The following is a 16,774-nucleotide window of genomic DNA, read 5'->3' as shown; positions in this document are numbered from 1 at the left end:
GATATACAGTGAGTTCTCAGGGAGCACTCACTGGATGGATTTGATTGCAACAAGGAACATGATAGCTAATGTTTGAGAGGGGGCTCAAATATAGGAGAGGACGAAGCTGAAATGGCAAAGTGGCTATTTGAACTGATAAACTAGGATGGTCATGTCAATGTCTCCGGTTCTTACAAGGTGCTTCAGGTCTAGGGGAATTCTAGTTCATTAGAAAGATCATTTAGAAATACAACATAGAAATTTATTAGAGCACAATGTTGTACCAAGGTGTAAGATGGAATTTCTACAGTGTTATAATATTCATCAACCATTAAAATACTTTAAGGAAAGAACATTTCACGTTTACACCAATAATCCAAGTGTCACCCAGTCCCAGTTAATTTCCTTAAAACTCTCCATTTGAGAGAAATCATGAGAAAAGAAGGAGGTAATCTGAGACTCAGAAAGTTAAGTGAACTTTAATTTTGGACTGCTCTGTGATCTTTCTTGTTTGTTCATCCACTCCCACCCACAATCAAACAGTCAGAATTATCAGAGAAATTAAGATTATATCCAAACCACTTTTTCCAGAAAAGAATTACCAGTTAAAAAAAGAACCTCTTGCTACAATGGCAGATATACTCAGCTTCTATTTCAAGCCAGATAATCAGCCTAAAAGGAGTTTTTAAAGCCACAGCAAATGGAAGAATGGCATCATGAAAATGGTAGAAGTTTTCTATCGTTTCCCCCTCTACCCAAGGGGAAAAAAAAACATTTTTTTCTCATCATCAAGAGAGCATTTATGGAAGTCTAGGAGTCATCAGAAAAGTCCCAGCATACTGCTGGAACAAAACAAAAACTCCAAGATTGGGTACACTGAAGAGGGTAAGAGGATCAGTTTCATTTTACCTGTGTCAACCTTCCCTCAAGGTGGCAGAGCCTAGGGTCAAGAGAAAATTTCTTGGTCCATAATTTTTCCAACAGATGAAAGTGAGATCATGTGTGTGAGGGCCTAGTCTGCCTAACTGTAAAAGATGCTTCCAAAGAGACCCGCTTCTTTCTTGACCCATCCAGATGACTGAAAAGTGAAAGTGAAAGTGTTAGTCATTCAGTTATGTCCAATTCTTTGTGACCCCATGGACTGTAGTCTGCCAGGTTCCTCTGTCCATGGAATTCTCCAGGCAAGAATACTGGAGTGGGTAGCAATTATCTTCTCCAGGGGGTGTTCCCCACCTAAGGAGTGAACTGGGGTCTGCTGCATCGCAGGCAGACTCTTCACCATCTGAGCTACCAGGGCAGCCACAGAAAACTGAGGTATGCCATAAAACTGGAGGTTTGGAAGTGGCTCAGACAGCAGCAGCTTGGGCTCTCATAAGGCATCAAAGAAAAACATCAAGAAGACTACCCATAAGCTGATGGGGACATCTCACCCTTAGATGCTCCCAACTGGCCCATGGGCACCTCTAATACTCCACATGTCTCAGCCAAACACACATCCACCCCATGGTTGGCTCTCTGCCTATGCCCCCAAGGGCAGAGAGAATGAAACTTTGCTGATAGCCAGTAAGCATACACAGAAAGCTGGCCCAACTCTAGGGAATTGGGAGAAATCACATAAACTTCAGTATTCAGTGCTGCCATAGGGAAAGCAAAATCAGACTGATTATATTCTTTGCAGCTGAAGATGAAGAAAGCTCTATACAGTCATCAAAAACAAGACCAGGAGCTGACTGTGGCTCAGATCATGAACTCCTTACTGCCAAATTCAGACTTAAATTGAAGAAAGTAAGAGAAAACCACTAGACCATTCAGGTATGACCTAAATCAAATCCCTTACAATTATACAGTGGAAGTGACAAATAGATTCAAGGGATTAGATCTGATAGACAGAGTGCCTGAAGAACTATGGATGGAGGTTTGTAACACTGTACAGGAGGTGGTGATCAAAACCATCCCCAAGAAGAAGAAATGCAAAAAGGCAAAATGGTTGTCTGAGGAGGCCTTACAAATAGCTGAGAAAAGAAGAGAAGCAAAAGGCAAAGGAGAAAAGGAAAGATATATCCATCTGAATGCAAAGTTCCAAAGAATAGCAAGGAGAGATAAGCCTTCCTAGGAGATCAATGCAAGGAAATGGAGGAAAACAATAGAATGGGAAAGACTAGATCTCTCTCCAAGAATATTAGAGATACCAAAGGAATATTTCATGCAAAGATGGGCACAATAAAAGACAAACAGTATGAACCTAACAGAAGCAGATGATATTAAGAAGAGATGGCAAGAATACACAGAAGAACTATACAAAAAAGATCTTAATGACCCAGATAACCATGATGGTGTGATCACTCACCTAGAGCCAGACATCCTGGAGTGTGAAGTCAAGTAGGCCTTAGGAAGCATCACTACGAACAAAGCTAGTGGAGGTGATGGAATTCCAGTTGAGCTATTTCAAATCCTAAAAGATGATGCTGTTAAAGTGCTGCACTCAATATGCCAGCAAATTTGGAAAACTTCAACAGTGACCACAGGACTGGAAAAAATCAGTTTTCATTCAAATCTCAAAGAAAGGCAATGCCAAAGAATGTTCAATCTACTGCACAATTGCACTCATCTCACATGCTAGCAAAGTAACACTCAAAATTCTCCAAGCTAGGCTTCAACAGTACGTGAACTGAGAAAATCCAGATGTACAAGGTGGATTTAGAAAACACAGAAAAACCAGAGATCAAATTGCCAACATCCATTGGATCATAGAAAAAGCAAGATAATTATTCTACAAAAAAAAAAAAATCTACTTCTGTTTCGTTGACTACACTAAGGCCTTTGACTATGTGGATTACAAAAAAATTGTGTAAAATTGTTAAAGAGATGGGAATATCAAACTACCTTATGTGCTTCCTGAGAAATCTGTATGCATATAAAGAAACAACTAGAACCAGACATGGAACAACAGAGTGGTTCCAAATTGGGAAAGGAGTACTTCAAGGCTGTATATTGTCACCCTGCTTATTTAACTTAAATGCAGAGTACATCATGAGAAATGCTGGACTGGATGAAGCACAAGCTGGAATCAAGATTGCCAGGAGAAATATCAATAACCTCAGATATGCAGATGACACCACCCTTATGGCAGAAAGTGAAGAAGAACTAAAGAGCCTCTTGATGAAAGTGAAAGAGGAGAGTGAAAAAGCTGGCTTAAAATTCAACATTCAGAAAACTAAGATCATGGCATCTGGTCCCATCACTTCATGGCAAATAGATGGGGAAACAATGGAAACAGTGACAGACTTTATTTTCCATTGGGCTCCAAAATCACTGCAGATGGTGACTGCAGCCATGAAATTAAAAGACATTTGCTCTTTGGAAGAAAAGTTATGACCAACCTATACAGCATATTAAAAAGCAGAGACATCACTTTACCAACAAAGGTCCGTCTAGTCAAGGCTATGGTTTTTCCAGTAGTCATGTATGGATTTGAGAGCTGGATGCTAAAGAAAACTTAGTGCTAAAGAATCGATTCTTTTGAACGGAGGTATTGGAGAAGACTCTTGTGTATCCCTTGGACTGCAAGGAGATCATACCAGTCAATCCTAAAGGAAATCAATCCTGAATATTCATTGGAAGGACTGATGCTGAAGCTAAAGCTCCAATATTCTGGCCACCTGATGTGAAGAACTGACTCACTGGAAATACCCTGATTCTGGGAAATACTGAAGGCAGGAAAAGAATAGGACGACAGAGGACGAAATATTTTTATGGCATCACCAACTCAGTGGACGTGAGTATGAGCAAGCTCCAGGAGATGGTGAAGGATAAGAAAGCCTGGCATGCTGCAGTCTATGGGGTCTCGAAGAGTTAGACATGACTGAGTGACTGAACATCAACAACATGTAAAAAATAATTTAAAATGAAAACATAATATTGTGATAAATGGAAAACCAGAATCCAATGTGAGACATATTTGTACATGTTCAAAGGAATGCCAGTTGTTCCAATTTTTTAAAGTTTACTAGGAAACAGTGAGTTTGAACGACCTCTGTTTTACAAAGGAGAAAAAGTGAAATGCAGAGAAAGGACCATACACATAAGAAGCAGCATAGTGGATAAAAATTACTAGAAGCCAAAGGCTCCTAAAACCAAGTTCAGTTATCTTGTACTGACTTTGGTTTGTTTGAAGAAAATTTCAATGCTTTTCACAACCCCATGTGTCCTTCACTCTTCCCTAGGGCAACTTGAGAAAAGAAGTCATTTCTAGAATAACTGACTAAACTTCTCTTGGTCCCTGATCCTTCTAAAAAGCAGATAGGCAAACTGAAGTACAGAGAAATTATTTGCTTTGACCCCAGAATTCTGTATAAAAAGCTATGTCCACTTCCATGTGCAATAGGAAGGCATTCTACTTTTCATCCCTCTTGACACAGGTAGTCACATCCAAAGCTTATTGTCTCAGCTGCTGGATCATAGAATTCTATGAATCAAAGTCACAAGAGGTTCGAGCAGCCATATAATTTCAAACCCTCCTCATCTGACAAATGAGAATACTGAGTTTTATAAAGGAGCAAGTGCTTGTGCGAAGTCACACTTTAAGTTGCTCTCAAGGCAAGACCTATAAAATTAGATCTCAGGTTATTCCCATTATTGTACTTCAGTACTTTACCAGGGCCTGGAATTACAATTCATCAGGGCCTAGAATTACAATGCATCAACCAGTATAATGATTTACAATTCTATATTGTATGATTAGTTTAATTTCCCTCAATACTGAAGGGTCTCAAGGTTCAGATATGGCCTCTCCTCTCTCCACAATTTCTCCCACGGTCATGTAAATCTAAGTCCATGGCTTTTAAAATGCCATCTAAAGGCTGACAGTCCAGTTTATATCTCCATTCTGGACCTCTTCCATGAACATCAGATTTGTACACACACAATCATTTGATAGCTACATATAGATGTTTAATTGTCACCTCAAATTTAGTATATTCAAAGCAGAAGCATTGATTTATATCCTAAACTTTCTCCTTCTCTGGTTAACCTTATCTCAATTAATAACACCATTATCCTTTCCATTGCACAGGTCAAAAACCATGGAGTCACCTTTGATTTTTCTTTTTCCTCCCCTTTTAGATATTCAAAGATAGATGATCATAGATATTCGATCTATTAAAAATATTGCCAATTGTCAAACCAACTCTCAAACCTATTTTATATCTGATGATTTCTATCTTCACTTCTATTAGTTTGCTCTAGGCTACCATCATCTCACTTATAATAGAAATCTAGTTGGTTTCCCCAGTTCCACTACCATACGTTCTCTATGGAGCAACCAGAGTGATTTTTTTTGAAGTTCAAATCAGATTATTCTCCTGCTTAATACTTGCCAATGTTTCAACTGCAAGTAGAATAAAATTCAAGCCTCTAACCATGGCTTAAATTCCTAAATGATCTGACCCAATCTACCTCTCCAACTTTACCTCCTAGTAACAGGTTCCCTCATGCATTATGCTCTAGCCACATGGGCCTTCTGGCTATTTCCTAAATTCTCCCCTTCACTTCACTTCAGATCCCTTGTATCTGCTGTTATTCCTTGTAATGCTCTTTCTCCAGAGATCTGCATGACCATCATAGCTAAGGTATCTCCTTTGATATTATTTTAACCTACGATTCTGGTGTGTGTGTGTGTGTGACAGCATTTAATATCTGAAAGTTATTTTACTTTTCTGTTTTTTATCTATTCCACTAGAAAATCACCACAAAAATGTCTACTGTGTCCCTAGCACTTATAACGGTGCCTAGAACAGAACAGACTGAATAAATAATTTTTGAATAAATGAATCAGGCACTTTGTTCTACCTCAATGATTCCCAAACCAAGACATGTGTATCACTGGTGGAACATGAGATAATTTTAGTTGGTATGAATGATATTTTCTTTTAATTTTTATGAACTAATTTTAACATGGGGCTTCCCAGGGGGCTCAGTGGTAAAGAATCTGCCTGCCAATGCAGGAGACACAGAAGATGTGGGTTCCATCCCTGGGTTGGGAAGATCCCCTGGAGTAGGAAATAGCAACCCACTCCAGTATTCTTGCCTGGGAAATTCAGTGGATAGAGGATCCTGGTGGGCTACAGTCTCTGGGGGTGCAAAGTCAGACATGACTGAGAGACTAAGCAGGCACACAGGCTCAGTTTTAATGTATGCCAATATTACCAGCATATTTCATACATAAAATAATAAATATTGGGAGGAGCCAAGATGGCGGAGGAATAGGACGGGGAGACCACTTTCTCCCCTACAAATTCATCGAAAGAACATTTGAACGCTGAGCAAATTTCACAAAACAACTTCTGATCGCTAGCAGAGGACATCAGGCGCCCAGAAAGCAGCCCATTGTCTTCAAAGGGAGGTAGGACAAAATATAAAAGATAAAAAGGGAGACAAAAGAGCTACGGACGGTGACCCGTCCCGGGAAGGGAGTCTTAATAGAGGAAGTTTCCAATCACCAGGAAACCCTCGCACTGGCGGGACTGGGGGAAGTTTTCGGCAATCTAACTGGGAGGAAAAATTAAATAAGGCCCACAGATTACGTGCCTAAAAGCAACTCCCAGCAGAAAAGTACCCCAGACGCCCGCACCCGCCAGCAACAAGCGGGGGCAGAACGGAGAGGAGCGGGCGGCATTGCTTAGGGTAAGGACCGGCCTTACCCTAAGAAGACCCTGAGAGCAATCGGAGGGAGGTTTTTTAAACGGTGGGACAAAATTAACCGGCCGGAACACACTGCCTGCGGTTCGCAAAACAAAGGGACCGAGAAAGTCCCAGAAAAGAGCCGGCCCGTCCCCGCTGGAGGTAGGAGGCAGGGGGGAGGGGAAAAGGGCAAACTCAGCCCCTGAGAAGCCACCCCCTCCCACACTGCAAACAGGCCCCCGGTTCCTATCTAAAGACTTCCTGAGACCCGACTGGCGGCGCGCGCTGGGGCTGCGGAGGGGAAAAGCGCGCCGTACCGGGGAGATTGCGCCCAAGCCTCTGGCTGCCTGGGCCGCTCGACGCGGAGGGAAAAGGCGCGCCACATCCGTGGAGAGTGTGCCCAAGCCTCTGGCTGCCTGGGCTGCTCGACGTGGAGGGAAAAGGCGCGCTGCACCCGGAGAGAGTGCGCCCAAGCCCCTGGCTGCCCGAACCGCTCAGGCCGGGAAAGGCACAAAACGCAGGCGCAACCGAATCCGTGCTTTTGTGGAGTACCCGAAAACTGGAACCGCACTCAACCCAGGGCCCGCTCCATATAGAGCAGCCGGGAGCCTGAGGAGTGTAGACGGGGAAAGCACTGACACCTGTGAGCGGGGCAAACCCAGGGTGGCTGGACACGGTGAGTGCTAGCCACACGGAGCGGTATCTGTCTGCAGCGCCCCACCCTCTCCATAGCAGGACTAAACTGAACTAGCGAACCTAAATAAGAGATCACCTCTGCCCGCCTGTGTCAGGGCGGAAATTAGACACCGAAGAGAAGCCAAAATAAACAAAGGGAACCGCTTCAGAAAGGACCAGTGCAACAGATTAAAATCCCTGAAGGCAACACCAACTACACCGGAAGGAGCCTGTAGATATCTAGAAGTGTAAGCTGGAAAGAGGAGCTATCTGAAATTGAACTGAACCTACACTGACCGCAACAACTCCAGAGGAATTCCTAGATATATATGTATTTTTTTAAAATTTATTTAAAAAAAAAAATTTTTTTCTTTCCTTTTTTTTGTTTTATTTTTTCTCTTTTATTTTCTTTTAAAATTCCCTATTACTCCCCCATTACTCCTCAACTTTCATTTTCATATATTTATACGATTTTTTTAATTAGGAAAAAAAAATTTTTTTTTCTTTCCTTTTTTTTATTTTTTATTTTTTCTCTTTTATTTTCTTTTAAAATTCCCTATTACTCCCCCATTACTCCTCATCTTTCATTTTCATATATTTTTACGTTTTTTTTTAATTAGAAAAAAAATTTTTTTTCTTTCCTTTTTTTTATTTTTTATTTTTTCTCTTTTATTTTCTTTTAAAATTCCCTATTACTCCCCCATTACTCCTCATCTTTCATTTCCATATATTTTTACGTTTTTTTTAATTAGGAAAAAAAATTTTCTTTCCTTTTTTTAAATTTTTTATTTTTTCTCTTTTATTTTCTTTTAAAATTCCCTATTACTCCCCCATTACTCCTCATCTTTCATTTTCATATATTTTTACTTTCTTTTAATTAGGAAAAAAATTTTTTTTCCTTTTTCTTGTTTTTCTCTTCTATTTCCTTTTAAAGTCCTCTAATACTCCTCTATTATTCCTTAATTTTCATTTTCATTTCACTATAACCTTGCCAAAAAAAAAAAAAGAGAGAGAGAAACCCTATTTTTAAACCAAACTTCATATACATTTCTAATTTTTTTGTGTGTTTTTGTTTTTGTTTTTAAATATTGTATTTCAAAGAGTCTAACCTCTACACTAGATTTTTAATCTTTGTTTTTCAGTATGTGATATAAATTTTGGACATTTAAGAATCCAATATTCAGTTCCCATTTCTATTCAGGAGTGTGGTGATTACTCTCCCACTTTTAACTCTCTGTTTTCTACCTCAGAACACCTCTATTTCCTCCTTTCCCCTTCTCTTCCCAATCCAATTCTGTGAATCTTTGTGGGTGTCTGGGCAACAGAGAACACTTTGGGAACAGAGAACTACGTGATCTCTCTCTCCTCTTGAGTCCCCTTTTTCTCCTCCTGCTCAACTCTATCTCCTTCCTCCCTCTCCCATTCTTCATGTAACTCTGTGAATCTCTCTAGTTGTCTCTCACAGTGGAGAATCTTTTCACCATTAACCTAGAAGTTTTATTATCAGTGCTGTATAGTTGGAGAAGTCTTGAGACTATTGGAAGAATAAAACTGAAATCCAGAGGCAGGAGACTTAAGCCCAAAACCTGAGAAAACCAGATAACTCCTGACTACATGGAACATTAAGGAATAAGAGACCATCCAAAAGCCTCCATACCTACACTAAAACCAACCACCACCCAAGAGCCAATAAGCTCTAGTACAAGACATACCACACAAATTCTTTAGCAACGCAGGAACATAGATCTGAGTGTCAACACACAGGCTATCCAAAGTCACACCTAACACAAAGACCCATCGCAAAACTCATTACTGGACAATCCACTGCACTCCAGAGAGAAGAAATCCAATTCCACGCACCAGAACACTGACACAAGCTTCCCTAACCAGGAAACCTTGACAAACCAATCGTCCAACCCCACCCACTGGGTGAAACCTCCACAATAAAAAGGAACCACAGACCACAAGAATATAGAAAGCCCACTCCAGACACAGCAATCTAAACAAGATGAAAAGGCAGAGAAATACCCAACAGGTAAAGGAACATGGAAAAAGCCCACCAAGTCAAACAAAAGAGGAGGAAATAGGGAATCTACCTGAAAAAGAATTTAGAATAATGATAATAAAAATGATCCAAAATCTTGAAAACAAAATGGAGTTACAAATAGCCTGGAGACAAAGATTGAGAAGATTCAAGAAAGGTTTAACAAGGACCTAGAAGAAATAAAAAAAAGTCAATTAAAAATTAATGATGAAATAAATGAGATCAAAAACACTCTGGAGGGAACCATGAGTAGAATAACAGAGACAGAAGATAGGATAAGTGAGTTAGAAGATAAAATGGTGGAAATAAATGAAGCAGAGAGGAAAAAAGAAAAAAGAATCAAAAGAAATGAGAACCACCTCAGGGACCTCTGGGACAATGTGAAACGCCCCAACATTCGAATCATAGGAGTCCCAGAAGAAGAAGACAAAAAGAAAGGCCATGAGAAGTTACTCGAGGAGATAATAGCTGAAAACTTCCCTAAAATGGGAAAGAAGTAGCCACCCAAGTCCAAGAAACCCAGAGAGTCCCAAACAGGATAAACCCAAGGCGAAACACCCCAAGACACATATTAATCAAATTAACAAAGATCAAACACAAAGAACAAATATTAAAAGCAGCAAGGGAGAAACAACAAATAACACACAAAGGGATTCCCATAAAGATAACAGCTGATCTATCAATAGAAACCCTTCAGGCCAGAAGGGAATGGCAGGACATACTTAGAGTAATGAAAGAGAATAACCTACAACCTAGATTACTCTACCCAGCAAGGATTTCATTCAGATATGAAGGAGAACTCAAAAGCTTTACAGACAAGCAAAAGCTGAGAGAATTCAGCACCACCAAACCAGCTCTTCAACAAATACTAAAGGATCTTCTCTAGACAGGAAACACAGAAAGGTGGTGTAAACGTGAACCCCAAACAACAAAATAAATGGCAACGGGACCATACCTATCAGTAATTACCTTAAATGTAAATGGGTTGAATGCCCCAACCAAAAGACAAAGGCTGGCTGAATGGATACGAAAGCAAGACCCCTATATATGCTGTCTACAAGAGACCCACCTCAAAGCAAGGGACACATACAGACTAAAAGTGAAGGGCTGGAAAAAAATATTCCACGCAAACGGAGACCAAAAGAAAGCAGGAGTCGCAATACTCATATCAGATAAAATAGACTTTCAAATAAAGGCTGTGAAAAGAGACAAAGATGGACACTACATAATGATCAAAGGATCAATCCAAGAAGAAGATATAACAATTATAAATATATATGCACCCAGCATAGGAGCACCGCAATATGTAAGGCAAACACTAACGAGTATGAAAGAGGAAATTATTAGCAACACAATAATAGTAGGAGACTTTAATACTCCACTCACAACTATGGATAGATCAACTAAACAGAAAATGAACAAGGAAACACAAACTTTAAAGGACACAATGGACCAGCTAGACCTTATTGACATCTATAGGACGTTTCACCCCAAAACAATCAACTTCACCTTTTTCTCAAGTGCACACGGAACCTTCTCCAGAATAGATCACATCCTGGGCCATAAATCTAGTCTTAGTAAATTCAAAAAAATTGAAATCATTCCAGTCATCTTTTCTGACCACAGTGCAGTAAGACTGGATCTCAATTACAGGAAAAAAATTATTAAAAATTCAAACATATGGAGGCTAAACAACACGCTTCTGAATAACCAACAAATCATAGAAGAAATAAAAAATGAAATCAAAATATGCATAGAAATGAATGAAAATGAAAACACAACAACCCAAAACCTATGGGACACTGTAAAAGCAGTGCTAAGGGGAAGATTCATAGCATTACAGGCCTACCTCAAGAAACAAGAAAAAAGTCAAATAAATAACCTAACTCTACACCTACAAGCAACTAGAGAAGGAAGAAATGAAGAACCCCAGGGTAAAATTAGGGCAGAAATAAATGCAAAAGAAACTAAAGAGATCATAGCAAAAATCAACAAAGCTAAAAGCTGGTTTTTTGAAAAAAAAACAAAACTGACAAACCATTAGCAAGACTCAGTAAGAAACAAAGGGAGAAGAACCAAATTAACAAAATTAGAAACGAAAATGGAGAGATCACAACAGACAACACTGAAATACAAAGGATCATAAGAGACTACTACCAGCAGCTCTATGCCAATAAAATGGACAACTTGGAAGAAATGCACAAGTTCTCAGAGAAGTATAACTTTCCAAAACTGAATCAGGAAGAAATAGAAGATCTTAACAAACCCATCACAAGCAAGGAAATCGAAACTGTAATCAGAAATCTTCCAGCAAACAAAAGCCCAGGACCAGATGGCTTCACAGATGAATTCTACCAAAAATTTAGGGAAGAGCTAACACCTATCTTACTCAAACTCTTCCAGAAAATTGCAGAAGAAGGTAAACTTCCAAACTCATTCTATCAGGCCACCATCACCCTAATTCCAAAACCAGACAAAGATGCCACAAAAAAAGAGAACTACAGGCCAATATCACTGATGAACATAGATGCAAAAATCCTTAACAAAATTCTAGCAAACAGAATCCAACAACATATTAAAAAAATCATACACCATGACCAAGTGGGCTTTATCCCAGGAATGCAAGGATTCTTTAATATCCACAAATCAATCAATGTAATACACCACATTAACAAATTGAAAGATAAAAACCATATGATTATCTCAATAGATGCAGAAAAAGCCTTTGACAAAATTCAACATCCATTTATGATAAAACTCTCCAGAAAACAGGAATAGAAGGAACATACCTCAACATAATAAAAGCTATATATGACAAACCAACAGCAAACATCACCCTCAATGGTGAAAAATTGAAAGCATTTCCCCTAAAATCAGGAACAAGACAAGGGTGCCCACTCTCACAACTACTATTCAACATAGTTTTGAAAGTTTTGGCCACAGCAATCAGGGCAGAAAAAGAAGTAAAAAGAATCCACATAGGAAAAGAAGAAGTGAAACTCTCTCTGTTTGCAGATGACATGATCCTCTACATAGAAAACCCTAAAGACTCTACCAGAAAATTACTAGAGCTAATCAATGAATACAGTAAAGTTGCAGGATATAAAATTAACACACAGAAATCTCTTGCATTCCTATACACTAACAATGAGAAAACAGAAAGAGAAATTAAGGGAACGATACCATTCACCATTGCAACAAAAAGAATAAAATACTTAGGAGTATATCTACCTAAAGAAACAAAAGACCTATACATAGAAAACTATAAAACACTGATGAAAGAAATCAAAGAGGACACAAACAGATGGAGAAATATACCGTGTTCATGGATTGGAAGAATCAATATTGTCAAAATGGCTATACTACCCAAAGCAATCTATAGATTCAATGCAATCCCTATCAAACTACCAACGGTATTTTTTACAGAACTAGAACAAATAATTTCACAATTTGTATGGAAATACAAAAAACCTCGAATAGCCAAAGTAACCTTGAGAAAGAAGAATGGAACTGGAGGAATCAATCTGCCTGACTTCAGACTATACTACAAAGCCACAGTCATCAAGACAGTATGGTACTGGCACAAAGACAGAAATATAGATCAATGGAACAGAATAGAAAGCCCAGAGATAAATCCACGAACCTATGGTCACCTTATCTTCGACAAAGGAGGCAAGGATATACAATGGAAAAAAGATAACCTCTTTAACAAGTGGTGCTGGGAAAACTGGTCAACCACCTGTAAAAGAATGAAACTAGAACACTTTCTAACACCGTACACAAAAATAAACTCAAAATGGATTAAAGATCTAAATGTAAGACCAGAAACTATAAAACTTCTAGAGGAGAACATAGGCAAAACACTCTCCGACATAAATCACAGCAGGATCCTCTATGACCCACATCCCCGAATATTAGAAATAAAAACAAAAAAAACAAAAATGGGCCAATGAAACTTAAAAAACTTTTGACAACAAAGGAAATTTAAGCAAAGGGGAAAAGACAGCCCTCAGATTGGGGGAAAAAAATCGAACAAAGCAACAGACAAAGGATTAATCTCAAAAAAAATACAAAACTTCTCCAGTCAACTCCAGAAAAAATAAATGACCCAAAACAAAAAAAGGGCCAAAGAATAACAACATTTCTTAAGGGGACATACAGATGGGTAACAAACACATGAAAGGATGCTCAAAATCATCATTATCAGAGAAAGAAAACAAAACCACAATGGGGACCATTTCCCAGCAGATGGTGCTTTCCAAAAGCTACAACAATAAAAGTAGAGAGGGGGGGTGGAGAAAAGGGGAATCTTACACTGTTGGGGGATGCAAAATTTACAGCCCCTAGGGAAAAAAGTGTGGAATTTCTTTAAAAAACTGGAAAAAGAACTGCCATATGACCCAGCAAACCCCCTTTGGGGATCAAACCAAGGAAAAACCCGATCTGAAAGAACCCCGTGCACCCCATTGTTCACGCAGAACTGTTTATAATAGCCAGGCTGGGGGAAGCAACCCAGATGCCCCTCCGCAGACAAATGGATGAGGAAGCTGGGTCCATATACACCAGGAATATTATCAGCCATTAAAAAAAAAATTCATTTGAAACAGTTTAATGAGATGGGTGAAACGGAGCCCATTATACAGAGGGGGAAGGGTAAGAAAAGGGGAAAGAGAAAGAACATTACAGTTAATAAAACCCTTTTGGAATATAGAAAGATGGAAAAAGCTAACCCTATTGCAAAACAAAAAAGAGCCAATGTATAGAAAGACTTGTGGACTTGGGGGAAAGGGGGAAGGGCGGAAGGGGGGGGGTTTCAGGGAGAACGCATTGAAAAACAAATTTTTTTATTAGGGTGAAAACAGATCACCAGCCCGGTTGGATGCATGAGACAAATGCTGGGCCTGGGGCACTGGGAAGATAGGGATTGGGTGGAAGGGGGCGGGGGGGGGGGGGGGGAGGGGAATACATGTAAAATCCATGGCTAATTCATTTCAATTTTTAAAAAAAACTACTTTAATGATTTAAAGTAATTTTCCTAATAAAAAAAAAAAAAAAAAAAAAAAAAGAAAGGAAAAAAAAAAAAAAAAATGGCCAATGGGTAAATAAAAAAGGGTTTTAACTCAATATCTTAGGCTAATGTAAAAAAACCAAAATGAGAAAAAAAAAAAAAACCCCAGAAGGGGAACTTAGGCAAAAACTCTTTTGACCCATAAATACAGCAGGGATCCTCTTTTTTACCCACATCCCGAATTTTAAAAAAAAACAAAAAAAAAAAAAAAACAAATGGGCCCCCCAAAATTTAAAATTAAAAGCTTTTGCACAACAAAGGAAACTAAGCAAGGTGAAAAGACAGCCCTCAGATTTGGGGGGGAGAAAATAATAGCAAAGAAGCAAAGACAAAGGATTAATCTCAAAAATATAAAGAATCCTGCAGTAATTCCAGAAAAATAAATTTAAACCCAATCAAAAAAAAAAAAAAAAAATGGCCCCCCAAAAGAAACAAAAAACAAAAAATTTCTCCAAGGAAAAAAATGGGTGGCAAAAAAAAAAAAAACTGAAAAAAAAAGCTCAACATCACTCATTTTCAGAGAAATGCAAATAAAACCACAATGAGGGGGACCATTACACGCCAATCGGGTGGCTGCTATCCAAAAGTTACAAGCAAAAAATGCTTGGGGGAGGATTGTGGAGAAAAGGGAAAAAACCCCCTTACATGTTGGTGGGGAAAGAACTAGTACAGCTGCTATGGAAAACAATGTGGAGATTTTAAAAAACTGGAAATAGAATGCCATATGACCCCGCAATCCCCCCTTCTAGGCAAACATGAGGGAAAACCCGATCGAAGAGACCGTGCCCCCAATGTTCATCGCAGCACTGTTTATAATTGCCAGGACATGGAAGCAACCCAGATGCCCATCAGCAGACGAATGGATGAGGAAGCTGTGGTACATATACACCATGGAATATTACTCAGCCATTAAAAAGAATTCATTTGAACCAGTTCTAATGAGATGGGTGAAACTGGAGCCCATTATACAGAGCAAAGTAAGCCAGAAAGAGAAAGATCATTACAGTATACTAACACATATATATGGAATTTAGAAAGATGGTAATGATAACCCTATATGCAAAAAAAAGAAAAAGAGACTCAGATGTATAGAACAGACTTGTGGACTCTGTGGGAGAAGGCGGAGGGTGGGAGGTTTCAGAGAACAGCATCGAAACATATATATCTAGGGTGAAACAGATCACCAGCCCAGGTTGGATGCATGAGACAAGTGCTCAGGCCTGGTGCACTGGGAAGCCCCAGAGGGATGGGGTGGAGAGGGAGGTGGGAGGGGGGACCGGGATGGGGAATACATGTAAATCCATGGCTAATTCATTTCAATGTATGACAAAAACCACTGAAATTTTTGTAAAGTAATTAGCCTCCAACTAATAAAAATAAATGGAAAAGAAAAAATAATAATAATAAATATTATCACTAAGGACAAAGCAAAGCAAAACAAAAAATGGGTCAAACAAAACCATTAATAAAATATAAGTACATGTATCTGGCAAAGTCATGAAGGTGATTTCATGACTAAAGTCTTGGAAAAGCTGATTAAATTCAATAGTACTCATGATCACTACTTACCTTGATTTTGGTTATTAACTACATGCAAGTGATCATATTCACTGATTGCTGACAATGACTACTTGGTGATTTGACCACACAGGAACCTTGGAATAAAGTGAAGATTTTATCCTAAAGACAGAAATAGGGAGATGATACCATTGTTAAGTAATAAAATCAAGTTTCAAAAAAGAGTCAGATGTCACAAATCACTTTATGTTTTGAAACTCTGGATTCACTCATGAATAAATGTAAAGATCATATTAAATCCTCAAATATCAATGATTCACTGGATGTCTTTTAATGTAGCCTAGGTCTTATGAAGTTTGTATTCTGTGGTTATCAGTGGGTCTCTGTGGTATCCAGTGGTTATCAAATCTCATAACCAGCAACATCAGTATCCCTAAAAACGTGTTAGAAATGCAAATTTTGAGGGCTCACTTCTAGACCTACTAAATCAAATACTCTACAGGTGTGTTTTAACAAGGCCTGCAGATGATTCTGATGCGTGTTGAAGTTGAAAATCATTGTTGTATTTGTACCTCACTGCTGGTTCAAATTAAAATTGAATAAAATTCCTAACTTAGAAATTATTTAAAATAGATACCACTACAGTACTATAACTCAAAATTTTATACTTGTGCATTCTGTGTGTTGAAGAGAGCTCCTTGGCTAGTAAATGTGCCTATCTAACAATTCAGAATCCAATCTCAAATGTTTTGATGCTCTTTACATGTCAAGCAATCATCTAACTATTAAAATCTCCGTGGTTTCCCTTTTAA

General features: G+C 38.8%; 1 protein-coding gene across 1 annotated transcript in view; it reads right to left on the bottom strand.

Annotated features, from left to right (window-relative positions):
- Positions 1-16,118, bottom strand: part of KLF8 (KLF transcription factor 8) — a 234,023-nt gene extending 217,905 nt beyond the window's left edge. The window contains exon 1 of the mRNA XM_070464618.1: positions 16,014-16,118. The gene's annotated coding sequence lies outside the window, so the exon portion shown is untranslated. The remainder of the gene's footprint in view (positions 1-16,013) is intronic.
- Between the last annotated feature and the right edge of the window lie 656 nt (positions 16,119-16,774).

This window comes from Odocoileus virginianus, unplaced genomic scaffold (genome assembly GCF_023699985.2).
Source record: "Odocoileus virginianus isolate 20LAN1187 ecotype Illinois unplaced genomic scaffold, Ovbor_1.2 Unplaced_Contig_35, whole genome shotgun sequence".
NCBI classification, from domain to species: domain Eukaryota; kingdom Metazoa; phylum Chordata; class Mammalia; order Artiodactyla; family Cervidae; genus Odocoileus; species Odocoileus virginianus.
The sequence above is the reverse complement of the archived record's forward strand: the minus strand, read 5'-3'. Positions and strand labels throughout refer to the sequence as shown.